Here is a 15,721-nt window from a genome sequence, read left to right as displayed (position 1 = left end):
TCAGTTAACCATTTTTGTTTTTCCTTTCCCTTAGTTTTAGGGCAGCCAGAAGTACCCGAGGAATGTCACACAGATCCCACTGGGGAGTTCGGGGTGGGGGTTTGCGGGGTGTCAGCTTGTGCATTTGTCCTCAGCTTGCCTTCTGCTCACTCATCAAAAGTGCCTCATGAATTTACACTGCTACTTCTACTTCTACTTCAAGTAAAATGCTACAAATCTTTTACTTAACCTAGTCTACATGATATCTGTATTTCTTTTCTTCCACAATGAGAAGAGACCCTGTTTTCTCAAGGACATAGGGGGGTTAAGGAATTAAAATATCCCACGATTATTCATTTATTTTATCCTACATTATACATAAGTCTCAGGATAAAAGTATTACTACCACCACCAACAATATCATTTCTAAAAACAATTAAAACATTTTTTGAATTTGTTCTTCCCATTCTTCCCCCTCATTTTAATAGATATCCTATATCCACATGGTCAGATCATATAGCCATTATACCATGCTCTTCTCCTTCTAACTCCCATTTATTCTACAAGTAACTTATAGCTAATATATAATACATATATATGGCTTAAACTAGCTCTCCTTATGTTGATGTTGTTCTGGTATTTTGTTTGTCTAAAGCCTGGATTCTTCAGGGAGGGCTCATGGAATCTACAGTCTCTTACTTACTGAAGTAAGAGACAACAGCAACAGTTGTCTGTACCATTCAAACTTCCATGTCAGTTTTCCTGGGTATAAAATCCTTGGCCCACGGTTTTTTCCTTGAGTATATTTGAGTTAATATTGCTCGGTTTTCTTCTGACTTAGATCATTCTTGTCAAATGGTCTAATCACAATATGATTTTCCCCTCCTTATAGGATATTTGCTCCTTTTGCCTAAGATGACAAAATGAGTTTTTTCCTTAAAGTCCAGTAATTTTACTGGAACATGACTATGCCATTCTGAGTTAATGTTGTTTTTTTTTTTTTTTTTTTTGACAGAATGAGAGAGAGAGCGAGCACAAGCAGGGGGAGTGGGAGAGGGAGAGGCAGGCTCCCCAGGGAGCAGAGAGCCCGACATGGGACTCAATCTGAGGACCCTAGGATCATGACCTGAGCTGAAGGCAGACGCTTAACCGACTGAGCCACCCAGGTGCCCCCAATGTTCTTTTATATGTGGTGTGTTGTTTCAATATGTAGGGTTTTTTTGTTTTGTTTTTTGTTTTTAAAGATTTTATTTATTTTTGAGAGAGAGAGAGAGCACAAGGCAGGGGCAGAGGGAGAAGCAGGCTCACCACTGAGCAGGGAGACCAATGCGGGACTCGATCCCAGGACTCTTGGATCATGACCTGAGCCAAAGGCAGACACTTAACTGACTGAGCCACCCAGGCACCCTCAATATGTAGGGTTTTAAAAATATTTCTTCCCTTGACTTACAGCTTTTAGTATTTATTTTCTTCCCCTGCTTTGATTTTCTTCTTTAGGTCTAATATGTATGTGTTAGAGCTCCTGATCTTCTTTACCTATCTTTAATATTCATCACTGTCTCTTGAATCCTTAATATCTTTTCATTTGTTTTCAACCTTAAAATTTTTTTGACACTCTGTTTCTCTTGACGCATTATCTGTTGTGTTTATTAGTCTTATATTCCTTCTAGTTTATAGTCTTCATTTCTGAAATTTTTTTCTTTTATTTCCAGTTCTTTCCTGAGTTTAATCACCTCATAGTTGCATTTTTTCTCAAATTCTGACTTATGTTGTTCTTTTATTTCTTGTATCATTTTCTCAGTACCTTTCAGCTCATTTTGAAAGAGTAAATTAGTTTGTTCTGCTTGTGGGCATGTCTGTCTTGCATGATTTCAGTGCCCATAGGGATATTATTCTCCCTTCTCTCTTTTTTCATAGAATAACTTTGTGTGGGATTTGCCTTCAAGCCTTTTCTGTTGCTCATTTCTTTTGGAAACATTTGTTTTCCTGAACTTTTAGGAGTCGTGGTTCAGGACAGCTTTTCTTTTCTTTTTTTTTTTTTAAGTTTCTTTCTCTCTTTTTTTTTTAAAGATTTTATTTATTTATTTGAGAGAGAGAGAATGAGAGATAGAGAGCAAGAGAGGGAAGAGGGTCAGAGGGAGAAGCAGACTCCCTGCTGAGCAGGGAGCCCGATGCGGGACTCGATTCAGGACTCCAGGATCATGACCTGAGCCGAAGGCAGTTGCTTAACCGACTGAGCCACCCAGGCACCCAGGACAGCTTTTCTAACTTCACAGAGTTCCCTCTGCTGTTGATTTTGTGGAATGCTACAAAAAACATGGCGAGTGCTAAGATTTCCTAGCTTGGTTCCTCTTCTCCACTTTTATCTAGACCTTCTCTTCCTTTGGCTCTATTATCCCTGTTCGGATTAATTTTTTCTCTGCTTCCAGCAGTTTCTCCTCAGTGTGTAGCACTGTCCTAGAAGGGAGCCTTGCTGCTCAGTTGGAGAGTTCCTGACATCTAGACTACTCCAGCCCCTTCAGACCCATGACCCCTTGCCTTCTCAGCCATTGGCTTGGGCAGAGCCCTTCTCTGTTTCAACAGCTGTTTTCAAATTAGCCTGTGCTTTCCTATGAATGCCTGTTGGCTCTTTTGGGATCTCCTGTTGTTTTGTTCTGCTCTCTCCCACACAAATAACCAACATCTCACAGGTCTTTTAGCTAGCGGTGTTTTGAGACAGGGAAACTGAAGGTGATGCAGACAGGCTGGGTCCAAGGGCCCAGAGAGGAGGTACCATAGGACTAGCCAGGAGGATCCTTGGCTTCACACAGGATGGAAATCAAATGTGAGCCAGGAGGAAATGAAAGCAGAGTTTATTGAAAATATATATATGAAGAGAGAAGGAGATACAGATAGAGCACCCGGGAGACTTGGAAAGGAAAAGAGAAGGGTTATCGTCTTGCTTCGGGTCTGAGGTTTTTATTGGAGATTGTGGTCTGGTGCACACGTCAGGCATCTGGGAACTGGTCAGAGCAGGGCCAATGGCCTGGGGTCCTTCATAAGCCACTCATTCCCTGAAGCCAGGGGTCTTGGGGTCAAGGTGTTTAGAGTCAGTGTGGTCTTGGAGAATATTCATGATGACCCTGCCAAGTCACTCCTGGAAGACTCTGAAGATAACATTATCTTTTTGTCCCTTACCAGGAGGACTTGTACTATCTGCATTACAAGGCACATGTAGAGTGGTGGGCTGGGTGCACATCCTAGCAAGAATAGAAGCTGGAAAACTTGCAAAGAGAAAAAAAAAAGGCTTTTTTTTTCATGGGGTCCCTTCAGTTTTCCTGTTTCAAAGGGACCCCATGAAAAAAGCCATTTTTTATTTCCTTTGCTTCTTTTCCTGCTTCTATTCTTGCTAGGACCTGAACTCCCCACCCCCACCCCACCCCCACCCCCCACATGCCTTAATGTATGCCCTTCTTGTAAAGGTCAAGGAGCGAGGGGCAGAGGGAGGGGGAGAGAGAGAATCCCAAGCGGACTCTGCAAGCGGACTGGGGCTCAATCCCACAACCCTGAGATCATGACCTGAGCCAAAATCAAGAGTCAGACGCTTAACCGACCAAGCCACCCAGGCACCCCATAAATTGCTGCAATAAATTCTTAAACTTTTATTGTTACACAGTGATGCTTTTGTTTCTGTAGACGCAGTCAAAAGATACATACCTTTATTACTTCTTTATGGATGTCATACAGATAGTACATAATCCTGGATGCACAACTCAATTAAAATGTTTATATGTATATATCCACGTAACCCCTATTCAGATCAAAATATAAATCTCTCCCCAGAAACCTCCCTTATACCCCTTCCAAGCCCAGAACTTTTTCATTACCCTGAACAAATAATCACCATTCCCCATTCCCCTCAGACCCTGGTAACCTCTATTCTGCCTTCTGCCTCTGTGAATTTACATATAAAGTGGAAAAAGTGGCATAAATATTTGAGAAGATGAAATAAAATCATTTATACTTGCAGATATGATTGTACTTCTAGAAATCCCAAGAGATTAAAAACTATAAGAATTTTTAGAGAATTTAATAGAGTGGCTGATAAAAGATAAATGTAAATAAGTATTTCTTTGTATTTCTTTGTAGTAGCAATGACCAGTTAGAGTCCTTAAGTTCCAAAGAACAAGTAAATGTCCACAACACATGCTCTCGCCTGAACCGCCTGACCTGACCCATCCTATTCTGCGTACCTCTCATGCTGTGAAAGCTCAGAGCCAGGAGTGCCCAGAAGAAAAATCAATGGTTTACTCAACCATTACTATTCCCTCTGTTCCCCTTTGTGTTGAGGGGCTGTAGCTGGTGTATTAAAATAAGAATAAGCAGGTCATGATCCGCTGAGTGAGAGTGCACAAGACACCCACAAGGGGTAGGCAGGCAGCTTCCTCAACATTCAAGCTCCCACTCTGGAGAAATGAAAACCCCGGGGTCATTTTGGTTGAAGGCACAGTATCAGTACATGCACACGGAAGAATTAAAGTCACAAGAAATATTATAAGCTAGGAGAAAGGCAGTCCTCTGTCCCAGGTCATCAGTGAGCAGGAGGTAGAAAGCAAGGTAGCAAGCACCTATTACTTATACAGAGGTTGGGGCAGAGGCCACTGACATTTCGGGGGTTCACCGCTAAGTGGTTATTTTAAAAGGTGCCCTGGGGGCATCTGGGTGGCTCGGTCGGTTAAGCATCCAACTCCTGATTCTGGCTCAGGTCATAATCTTGGGGTCATGAGATCAAGCCCCTCAGCCCTGCATTGGGCTCTGCCCTGGGCATGGAGACTGCTTAAGATTCTGTCCCTCCTTCTTCCTTTGCCCCTCCCCCCTCCCTTTAAAAAAAAAAATATATAATATGTATAAATAAATAAGTAAGTAAGTAAATAAAAGGTGCCCCAGGAAAAGCACAGGAGGAACTCGGGGTGGAATCCTAAACTCGGATCCTTATCTAAATGCCCAGACTCTGAGTGTGAGTGGGGTTGTCATATTGTGAAATGCCAAAGCAGCAACTCAAAATGGCTGTTTTCTCATTACACTTACATCTAGCCTTTAAGCATTTACTGAACTGCATGCTCCCAGGTTCTCGAAGGGGTAGAGGAAGTCTCATGCTCAACCCCCACACCCCTCTCAGGCCAATGAACCCTGTCTGATTATGGGTATTTAAATTTTTACCTAACCCCTCCTAAATCAAACAAAAACAGATTGAAGATGAGAAGGGTAATTCTCACATGCTTCCTGCCAAAATTATACTTGAGAGTCATTGTCAATACATTGAGTTAATAGAGTAGATTAGAGTCAAATTTTATATCTCTAGGCAAAAGTCACTGGGACATGAGGCAAGGAGAGTATAAGAAAAATTTAGGCTTTTTAAACATATTTGCAAAAACAATAGAATATTAGCAGATTGAATCCAACAGTGTATTAAATAATACAACATGACTAAGTAGGCTTTATCTCAAGACTTCAAGGTTAATTCACCATTAGGAAATTTATCAATATAACTCACCAGATTAAAGAAGAGAGAATATATAATTATTTCAGTGGAAGCAGGAAGAGAATTTTATAATATTTAATAGCCATCCATGAAAAGAATATAAAAATCTCTTATTTTTTAGTTTTTTTTTAAAGATTTTATTTATTTGACAGAGACACAGTGAGAGAGGGAACACAGAAGGGGAGTGGGAGAGGGAAAATAGGCTTTCCACAGAGCAGGGAGCCCGATGCAGGGCCCGATGCAGGGCTCGATCCCAGGACCCTGGGATCATGACCTGAGCCAAAGGCAGACGCTTATCGACTCAGCCACCCACGCGCCCCTATAAAAAACCTTTAATGAAGAAGGCAGAGACGGGAATTTCTTTAACCTGACTAAGGATATCCACCAAAAATCCTACAATAGATATTAGTTAGTGGTAAAACTTTAGATGTTGTCCCATAATCTCATTAAAGTAAAGAACAAGATGAAGAAGACCATTATCACTGCATCTGATGGACTGGCAATCCTTGCCTCATAAATAAGATGGATGGAAGGAAGGAAGGGAGGGAGGAGTAAGTGGAAGGGAGGGAAGAAAAAGAAATGAGACATAGGAGTTGAGAAAGAGGAAGAAAAAAATTGTGGCTAGGCAATATGATTGCCCATATACAAAATCCAAAAGACTAAATGGACATGCTATTAAACATAATTAAAATATAGAATGCTGTTCAGATGAGCATAAAAATAATGAGGAATAGAATTATTATGTGAACTCATACATTGAGTCTGGATTAAAATTAAAGTAAACCATAAATCTAGACAAAATTGTGTAATGAGAGGTGTAGAATAGAGACAAAATTTTTTTTTTCCAGTATATAAATCAGTTAATTACATTCTATTAAAAGTTAAAGGTGAGGGGCGCCTGGGTGGCTCAGTCATTAAATGTCTGCCTTCGGCTCAGGTCATGATCCCAGGGTCCTGGGATCGAGCCCCGCATTGGGCTCCCTGCTGAGCAGGGAGTCTGCTTCTCCCTCTCCCACTCCCCCTGCTTGTGTTCCCTCTCTCGCTGTCTCTCTCTCTCTCTCTCTGTCAAATAAATAAATAAAAATCTTAAAAAAAAAAAGGTGAAAGTATCCTTTCCCCATATCCCTGCTAGCAACAGCTGTAATAACTCTCCCATATTTTGCCTGTCTGACAAGGTGGAGGGTGGCATCTCATCTTTAAGTTGTATTTCCTGGACTATCTGTGAATGTAAGCATCTTTTCATGTCTCTTGGCAGAGAATTTTCTCCTCTCTGCATTGTCTCTTTATATTATAGTCTGTCCATTCTTCTAGTAGATTAGATTGCATGTCTTTTCCTTAACAATTTATAAGAGCTTTTCATATAATGTGGATATTAATCTGTTGTCTGTCTTCCTGGGTATTTATTCTTCCTTTAGATCATTTTATCCAATTAAAAAAAAAAAAACCACCAAATCGGGGTCACCTGAGTGGCGCAGTCGATTGAGCATCTGACTCTTGGTTTCTGCTCAGGTGATTTCAGGGTCATGGGATCAAGCCCCATGTTGAGCTTGAGATACTCTCCCTCTCCCCATTTGTGCTCTCTCTCTCTAAAATAAATAAATAAATAAAATCTTTTTAAAAAACCCCATGAAACTGTATTGGGATTCTAATTAAAATTATATTAAATGTATATTTAATATAATATATAAAATATATATAAAATTTGGGAGAATTAATATTTTTACAATATTAAATACATTCCTAAAACATGAATCAAACCACAAAGGAAATGATTGATCAATTTGATAACATCAAATTTTTTAAAAATGTTATCGTCCAAGATACCATTACAAAGTAAAATTATGAGGTACCCGGGTGGCTCAGTCAGTTAAGCGTCTGACTCTTGATTTTGGCTCAGGTCATGATCTCAGGGTTGTGAGATGGAGTCGTGGAGCCTGCTCTAGATTCTCTTTCCCCCTCTGTCCCTCCTCCCCTTCTCCCTCTCTAAAAAAAAAAAGTAAAATTATAACTGACAGAGAAACAAATACATCATCTCTAATGGACTAAAATTCAGAACACTTTTACACATCTATAAGAAAAAACAACCAATCCCAAGAAAATGAGCAAATAATATAAACAACAACGTACAGGAAAGAAATCCACATGATCAATAAAATTGAAAAGATCCTTGCTTCACCAATGAACACAAAATGCAGGTTAAATCATTGAGATACATTTTTTAATCAATAATATAAAAAATTAGTTATTTGGCAATATCAAGTATTAGAGAAGATTTGGGAAAAGAAACTTTATATTTTTATTTTTAAAGATTTTATTTATGTATTTGACAGAGAGAAACACAGCGAGAGAGGGAACACAAGCAGTGGGAGCGGGAGAGGGAGAATCAGGCTTTCCACCGAGCAGGGAGCCCAAGGTGGGGCTCGATCCTAGGACCCTGGGATCATGACCTGAGCCGAAGTCAGATGCTTAACAACTGAGCCACCCAGGTGCCCCGGAAAAGAAACGTTTAAAGACTGAAACAGGCACTTTGAAAATGATTTGACAGCATCTAATAAAAATGAAAAATATACATGCTAAATGACCCAGTGAATCTATGAGTGGGAGACACCCACGTTCAAGAAAACAGGTTCAAGAATGTTCATTTGAGTATTACTTGCAAGTGCAAAAAATAAATGCCCGTCAAAAGGGGAATGAATAAATAAAATGCAATATATTACATTTATTTAGGAAGCTAAAAAGAAAAAAACTAACATGTAACAACACATTGTTGAGTGAAAAGGGCAAACTTCGGAATGATACAAATGATATGATACCATTCCTAATAATTTAAATGCACAAAATAATACATATATAAATATAAGGCTAATAGACTTATGATGGTGATTGAAAGTGAGTTTTATGTAATCCTACTTAGGAAAAATTCAAGGAACCTCTGAAAAATTTCCTAACAATAAAAAAAAAAAATCAAGAAAATCTGCCAATTGAAATGGAATTAAAAGAGGAAATATGCTTTTTGCTGGGGTGAGGGGAGTAATTTGGTCCCTGAGAGGGAAATGGTTTTGGGAGAAGTTATAATGGGATTTTAGCCTTATTAATTTTTTTTTTTAAGAATGGATATAGGGGCACCTGGGTGGCTCAGTCCGTTAAGCATCTGTCTTCAGCTCAGATCAGATCCTGGGGTCCTGGGATTGAGCCCTGCGTTAGAGCCCTGCGTCGGGCTCCCTGTTCAGCAGGGGTCTGCTTCTCCCTCTCCCTCTGCCCCTCCCTCCCCCGATTTGTTCTCTCTCTTTCTCAAATAAATAAATAAAATAGTTTAAAAAATAAATAATAAAAAAGAGTGGATACAGTAATTGCTTGTGTACTTAATTTTTAATGTATTCATGAGACTTTTGGTTTTAGGATGGTAAAGTAAAGATATCTTCACACCCTGTCATCTTGAAAAATCTTAGGATTTGGAGGCATTGGGTACCTTGAAAGGCTGGGCTGTGGTGGGGGTGCTGAAAATTCAGATTTAGATAGAAACAGGATCACTAAGGATCACTAGATATTTGAGGAAATCCTCCAACATAAAGGGGAAGGAAATCCTCCTCTTTAATCCAACAGAAAAAGTTCTCTCACCACTCCTAGGCATATACCCAAGAGAAATGAGAACATATGTCACAGGAAAACTGGTACACACATATTCATAGTACCCAAAAAGATGGAAACAACCCATATGTCAATCAACTGATGAATGGATAAACAAAATATGGTATATCCATAAAATGGATTATTATTTGGCCATGAAATGGAATGAAGTACTGATACATGCTACAACATGGGTAGACTTTGAAAATATCATGCTAAGTGAAGTAAGCCAGATACAAAAAGCCACATATTGTATGATTCCATTTATATAAAATGTCCAGAAAAGGCAAATCTATAGATTAGTGGTTGCCTAGGGCTGGGGGTGGGGAATGGAAAGTGGCCACTAATGAATACTAGGGTTGTTTTTTGTTTTTTTGAGATTATGAAGATATTCTAAAATTAGACTGTGTTGATGGTTGCATAACTGAATATACTGAAAACCACTGAACTGTACCCTTTAAATGGGTGAATTTTATGGTATGTGAATTATATCTCAGTAAAGCTGTTTTAAAAGTGATCTGAGAGGAAAAATAAATAAATAAATAAATAAATAAAAATAAAATAAAAGTGATCTGGGGTGCCTGGGGCACGCAGTCAGTTAAGCCTTAGACTCTTGCTCTCAGCTCAGGTTCTGATCTCACAGTTGTGATCTCGAGCCCCACAGTGGCCCCTGGGCATGGAGCCTGCTTGGGAGTCTCTCTCTCCCTCTGCCCCTTCCAACCCCTCTAAAAAAAATAAAAAAGTAAAAATGATCTGAGAGGAAGCAAAGACATTGGAGGGCAAGGGGGAGAACTTCAGCCCTCCTCCCTTCATGTTTGGAACAAGCCCTTGAAAAATCCTAAATCAGAGAACTTGTTTCTGAAGCCACATTAGTCTTTTTTGATGCTTTACTATTTTCATTCTAAGACCATTTGTGTTCTAATTGCCAGGCTTTTTTTCAATGACTGTTCTCTTCTATGTCACCCTTTTTTAGGGTCCCTGGCCTCGAGATAGTACTCTCTGAACTTTATGAAATAGTCCCTCTTCAAGCCCACTTGGGCCCAAAAATGAGTTTTAGAAAGTATATAAACAGTACCTGTTTACTGTAAATAACAATAACAAAATGCTACAAAGTATACACAAATAAATATACAAAATAAATACTATCTAATTTCACTCTTTTCCCAAGAAGTAAACTTCCTTTACATTTTGTCATGTCTTTCCAGACTGCTTTTATCCACAGACAAACCAAGAGTTTTGTTTTTTGTTCTTTTGAAAATAGAATCATGTTATACATACAGTTTGGCAGTTGGCAGCCTGCTTTTTGCCCAAATATCTTGACTGTCCTGTGCCAAGATGGATGGTCTGCTTTCTTTATATTCCACAGCATAGATATATTCCAAATTATTTAACCATTCTCTTAATGAAATGTCTACTGTTTTGGAGGCGCCTGGGTGGCTCATTCGGTTAAGCATCTGCCTTCGGCTCAGGTCATGATCCCCGGGTCCTGGGATTGAGCCCTGCATCGGGCTCCCCACTCTGCGGGAAGCCTGCTTCTCCCTCTCCCACTCCCCCCTCTCCCACTCCCCCTGCTTGTGTTCCCTCTCTCGCTGTCTCTCTCTCTGTCAAACAAAAAAAAAAGAATGTTATGTGAACTGAATCATACAGTATGTAAATTTTTGTGATAGGCTTTTTTCACTCAGCATCTCTGGAGAATTATCCAGGCTGTCATGTGTAAATAATAGTTTATTTTTAAAAAATTGAAATATAATTGACATACGACATTAATTTAATTTCAGGGGTACAGCACAATGATTTGGTATTTGTATATATTGCAAATGACTACCACAATAAGTCTAGTTAACATCATCACCACCAAATTTTTCTTTATTGTGATGAGAACTTCTAATCTACTGTCTTAGTTACTTTTAAATATGCAATACAGTGTTATTATCTGTGATCACCATTGTGTACATTACATCCCTATGACTTATTTACTTTATAACTGGAAATTTATACCTTTTCACCTCCTGCACTGATTTTCCTCACCCTCCATACTCCTCTCCTCTGGCAACTATCAATCTGTTCTCTGTTCTGAGTTGTTTTTTTAATTTCACATATCAGTGAGATTTGTCTTTCTCTATCTGACTTATTTCACTTAACATAACACCCTCAACAAGAATGCAGAGAAAGGGGAGCCCTCCTACACTCTTGGTGGGAATGCAAGCTGGTGCAGCCACTCTGGAAGATAGTATGGAGGTTCCTTAAAAAGTTGAAAACAGAGCTACCCTATGACCCAGCAATTGCACTACTAGGTATTTACCCCAAAAATACAAATGTAGTGATCTGAAGGGGCATGTGCACCCCAATGTTTATAGCAGCAATGTCCACAACAGCCAAACTGTGGAAAAAGTCTAGATGTCCATGGACAGATGAATGGGTAAAGAAGATGTGGTATATATATACAATGGAATATTACTCAGGCATCAAAAAAAATGAAATCTTGCCACTTGCAATGACATAGATGGAACTAGAAGGAATTATGCTAAGTGAAATAAGTCAATCAGAGAAAGACAGTTATCATATGGTTTCATTCATATGTGGAATATAAGAAACAGCACAGAGGATCACAGGGGAAGGGAGGGAAAACTGAATGGGAAGTCATCAGAGAGGGAGACAAACCATGAGAGACTCTTAACTATAGGAAACAAACTGAGGGTTGCTGGAGGGGAGGGGGTGGAGGGTTGGGGTAACTGGGTGATGGACATTATGGAACGCATGTGATGTAATGAGCACTGGGTGTTCTATAAGACTAATGAATCACTGACCTCTATATCTGAAAGTAATGATACAGTTTATGTTAATTAATTGAACTTAAATAAATTAAAAAAAATAACACTCTTAAGGTCCTTCCATGTTGCCACAAATGGCCAGATTTCCTTCTTTTTATGGCTGAATAATATTCCTGTGTGTGTGTGTGTGTGTGTGTGTGTATACACACACTACAATTTCTTTACCCATTCCTCCACTGAGGGACACTTAGGTTGCTTCCATGTCTTGGCTATTGTAAATAATGCTGCAATAAACATAGGGGGGTGTGTATCTTTTCAAGTTAGTGTTTTCATTTTCTTCAGATAAATACCCAGACGATCATAGGGGAGTTCTATTTTTAAATTTTTTAGGAAACTCCATCCTGTTTCCCATACTGGATCCACCAATATACATTCCCACCCACAGGGCACAAGGGCTTCCTTTTCTCCACATCCTCACCAACACTTGTTATTGCTCATCTTTTTGGTAATAACCATTCTGACAGGTGTGAGGTGACATCTCCTTGTGGTTTTGATCTACATTTCCCTGATGATGAGTGACGTTGAGCAGCTTTTCATGTGCCTGTTGGCTTTCTGTGTGTCTTCTTTGGAAAAATGTCCACTTATGTCCTCTGCCCATTTTTTTTAAAAAGATTTTATTTATTTATCTGAGAGAGAGAGAATGAGAGACAGAGAGCATGAGAGGGAGGAGGGTCAGAGGGAGAAGCAGACTCCCTGCTGAGCAGGGAGCCCGATGTGGGACTCGATCCCGGGACTCCAGGATCAAGACCTGAGCCGAAGGCAGTCGCTTAACCAACTGAGCCACCCAGGCGCCGTGCCCATTTTTTAATCGGATTGTTTGGGGTTTTTTTTGCTATTGAGTTGTATGCATTCTTTATATATTTTGGATATTCACCCCTTATCACACAGGTGATTTGCAAATATTTTCTCTTATTCCATAGGTTGCCTTTTCATTGTGTTGATGGTTTTCTTCACTGTGCAATAGTTTCTTTTTGTTGCTGAGTAAACTTACCATGGCATGGATATACCAGAGTTTGTTTAATCATGCCAACACAGAAAGACATCTGGATTGTCCCTTTCTATTTGTGGCCATTACAAATAAAACTAGCATAAACATTCCTGTACAAGTTTTTGTGTGTACTGTTCTCATTTTCCCAACTGATCATGAGGCTGTTGCTGGTCTTTATGACTTTCCCCTGTTACTTCTCATTCCTTTGCCTTAATAATAGCTAACACTTATAGAATGTTTACTACATGCCAGACCCTGTCCTAAGTGCTTTATAAGTATTACCCAATTCTCAAAATAACGTTTGAGGTATGAACCATTATTATCCCCATTTTACAGGTGTGGAAACTAAGCAGAGACAGGTATACAGCCAGCATGTGTGAGCACTTGGCAATGAATCTGGGTCAGTTGGAACAGAGCTCAGCCTTTAAATCACTACGTTATACAACCAGGACTCAAGATGGTCAGAACTCTTTCCCTACAGAATGACTTAGACCTTCACTCCTGGAGGGTGTGAACTCTTGGTTATCTCACTTCTACTGCTTTAGTCCTCTGCTTTCACCATTAGACATGGTGGTATAAGGTATCCCTGGGGTGCCCCTGGCTTGCACCCATCTCCCTCCATCACCCTGTTGTGTGACAACAACCTTATTTTCTCTAAATCATCAAGATCAGTCACCCCAGCTAACATCTTGTGCCCCCTTTCTGCCTATTCACTCGATGGCATTAAGAGCCCAAAATAGCCAGGTCACTGTGCCAAGGTCCAGTTCAGTGGAACTTCCTCTTTGAGGAAGCGAATCTCCTTGGGATACCAAACCTCTAACCCAGCGGAGCCCAGAGTCATGGGTCTGCAAGCAAAAATGTTGTGAATGGGTCATAACTCCCACCCTTCTCTCGGTTTCTGGGCCCATCGTGTACTCTGGCTGAAAGAAAAATGGTGCCATAGAATGCCTGCTGGTTGAGAACATAAACTGCTCTCTGTGGGCAGCACTCCATTCTTAGAAGGTTTTGCCATAAATGAGTCTCCTGTCAGGCCAACTGCTTCCGAGGGATGGATAAGGGACGTGATTAAGACCCATGACTCTCGTGAGTCTGTGTGGTGTTAAACCATGGGCTCTAGACCAATCATCTCGATTCAAATGCAGGCCTCACCACTCACTTACCTACTGTTGACTTGGCATTTTTTGAAATTTCTCTGTGACTCAATTTCCTTATCTGTAAAATGGAGCTAATGATAGTAGGTTGCTCAATATGGTTGCCGGGAAAATTAGATGAGTTAATATGTGCAGGGCACTTCGCATGCTGGACATTGCTAGCACTCTGTCACTGTACAGTGAGAGCTTTGTCAGAAGCCATGTTGTGCAGGCCACCACGGGAACGTACAAGCCATCCAGGATGTCCACAGATGGTGGTGGTGGCAAATGGATGGGAGCAGGGAAAATAAATCCAAATATGAAATTGCCTTCTAGAGAGAACAAATATCTGCCCCCTCCTTGTTGAAGAGACCTAACATAAGCATCCTTCACCAGGTGGTGGGCTGGTTTGATAGCTTTTGTAGGTCAAGTGGAATTTCAGCAATAGCCCTCGCTGGGTCAGACACAGTAAGGGGCAGTCCATCCTGCGAAGGCCATGTGAAGCCTGTGTTCTTGCCACCACAGGCACTTCGTTCATGGCATGTCTGGGGAGGAAATGGAATGACATCCACAAAGCAGGTTGACCTCACCCACCTGATCACCAGAAGCAGCCTCCAGGGAGGGGACCTTATTTATGATGATGTGGGGCCATAGTGACACAAATATTCTTATATCCTGGGACCCTCCTGAGAGGTCTCTGCACAAACCTCCTTCCTAAACTCCCTGTCCCTAGTCCTGATTTTGTTCTATCCAAGTCTGTCCACCCGGCCAAAGACTGGCCTTGCCCATGAATCAGTAAAGATCCTCAGACTATGTCTTCTCTCAACAGAACCAATGACATATTCTACTTCAAATTTTACCTAGTGGAGGGTTTTCCTCCTTCACTAGCTGCCAGGACTATCTCTCAGAAAGCATTGTTATGTTTTTTTAAAGAAAGAGTCATTTAATTTTCTGCAAGAAAAGAATTGCTAGTTATCTTTTTTTTTTTAAGATTTTTTATTTATTTATTTGACAGAGAGAGGCAAAGCGAGAGAGGGAACACAAGCAGGGGGAGCGGGAGAGGGAGAAGCAGGCTTCCCACGGAGCAGGGAGCCCGATGCGGGGCTTGATTCCAGGACCCTGGGATCATGACCTGAGCCGAAGGCAGACGCTTAACGATTGAGCCACACAGGCACCCCTGCTAGTTATCTTTGAAAGCGAGTATCTTCATAACAAAATGCCATGTTTAAAAACTTCAGTTTTCATAAGTTTTATAACATTTTTCTTTTATTATTATTATTTTTTAAAGATTTCATTTATTTATTTGACAGAGAGAGACAGCGAGAGAGGGAACACAAGCAAGTGCAGAAGGAGAAGGAGAAGCAGGCTTTCCGCCGAGCAGGGAGCCCGAGGGGCTCGATCCCAGGACTCTGGGATCATGACCTCAGCCGAAGGCAGACGCTTAACGAATGACTGAGCCACGCAGGCGCTCCTTACATCTTCTTTTATTGTGGTAAAGAACCTGTAACATTGAATTTACCATCTCAACCATTTTTAAATGTACAGTTCAGTTGTGGGTTTGTACAGCAGCTCTCCAGAACTTGAGAAGGGCTTTATTGCTGCAATCGGAACACTAACACTTAGTGCACGCTCAGTGCTATTTGAA

Source organism: Zalophus californianus, chromosome 4 (genome assembly GCF_009762305.2).
Source record: "Zalophus californianus isolate mZalCal1 chromosome 4, mZalCal1.pri.v2, whole genome shotgun sequence".
NCBI lineage: Eukaryota > Metazoa > Chordata > Mammalia > Carnivora > Otariidae > Zalophus > Zalophus californianus.
The sequence above is the reverse complement of the archived record's forward strand: the minus strand, read 5'-3'. Positions refer to the sequence as shown.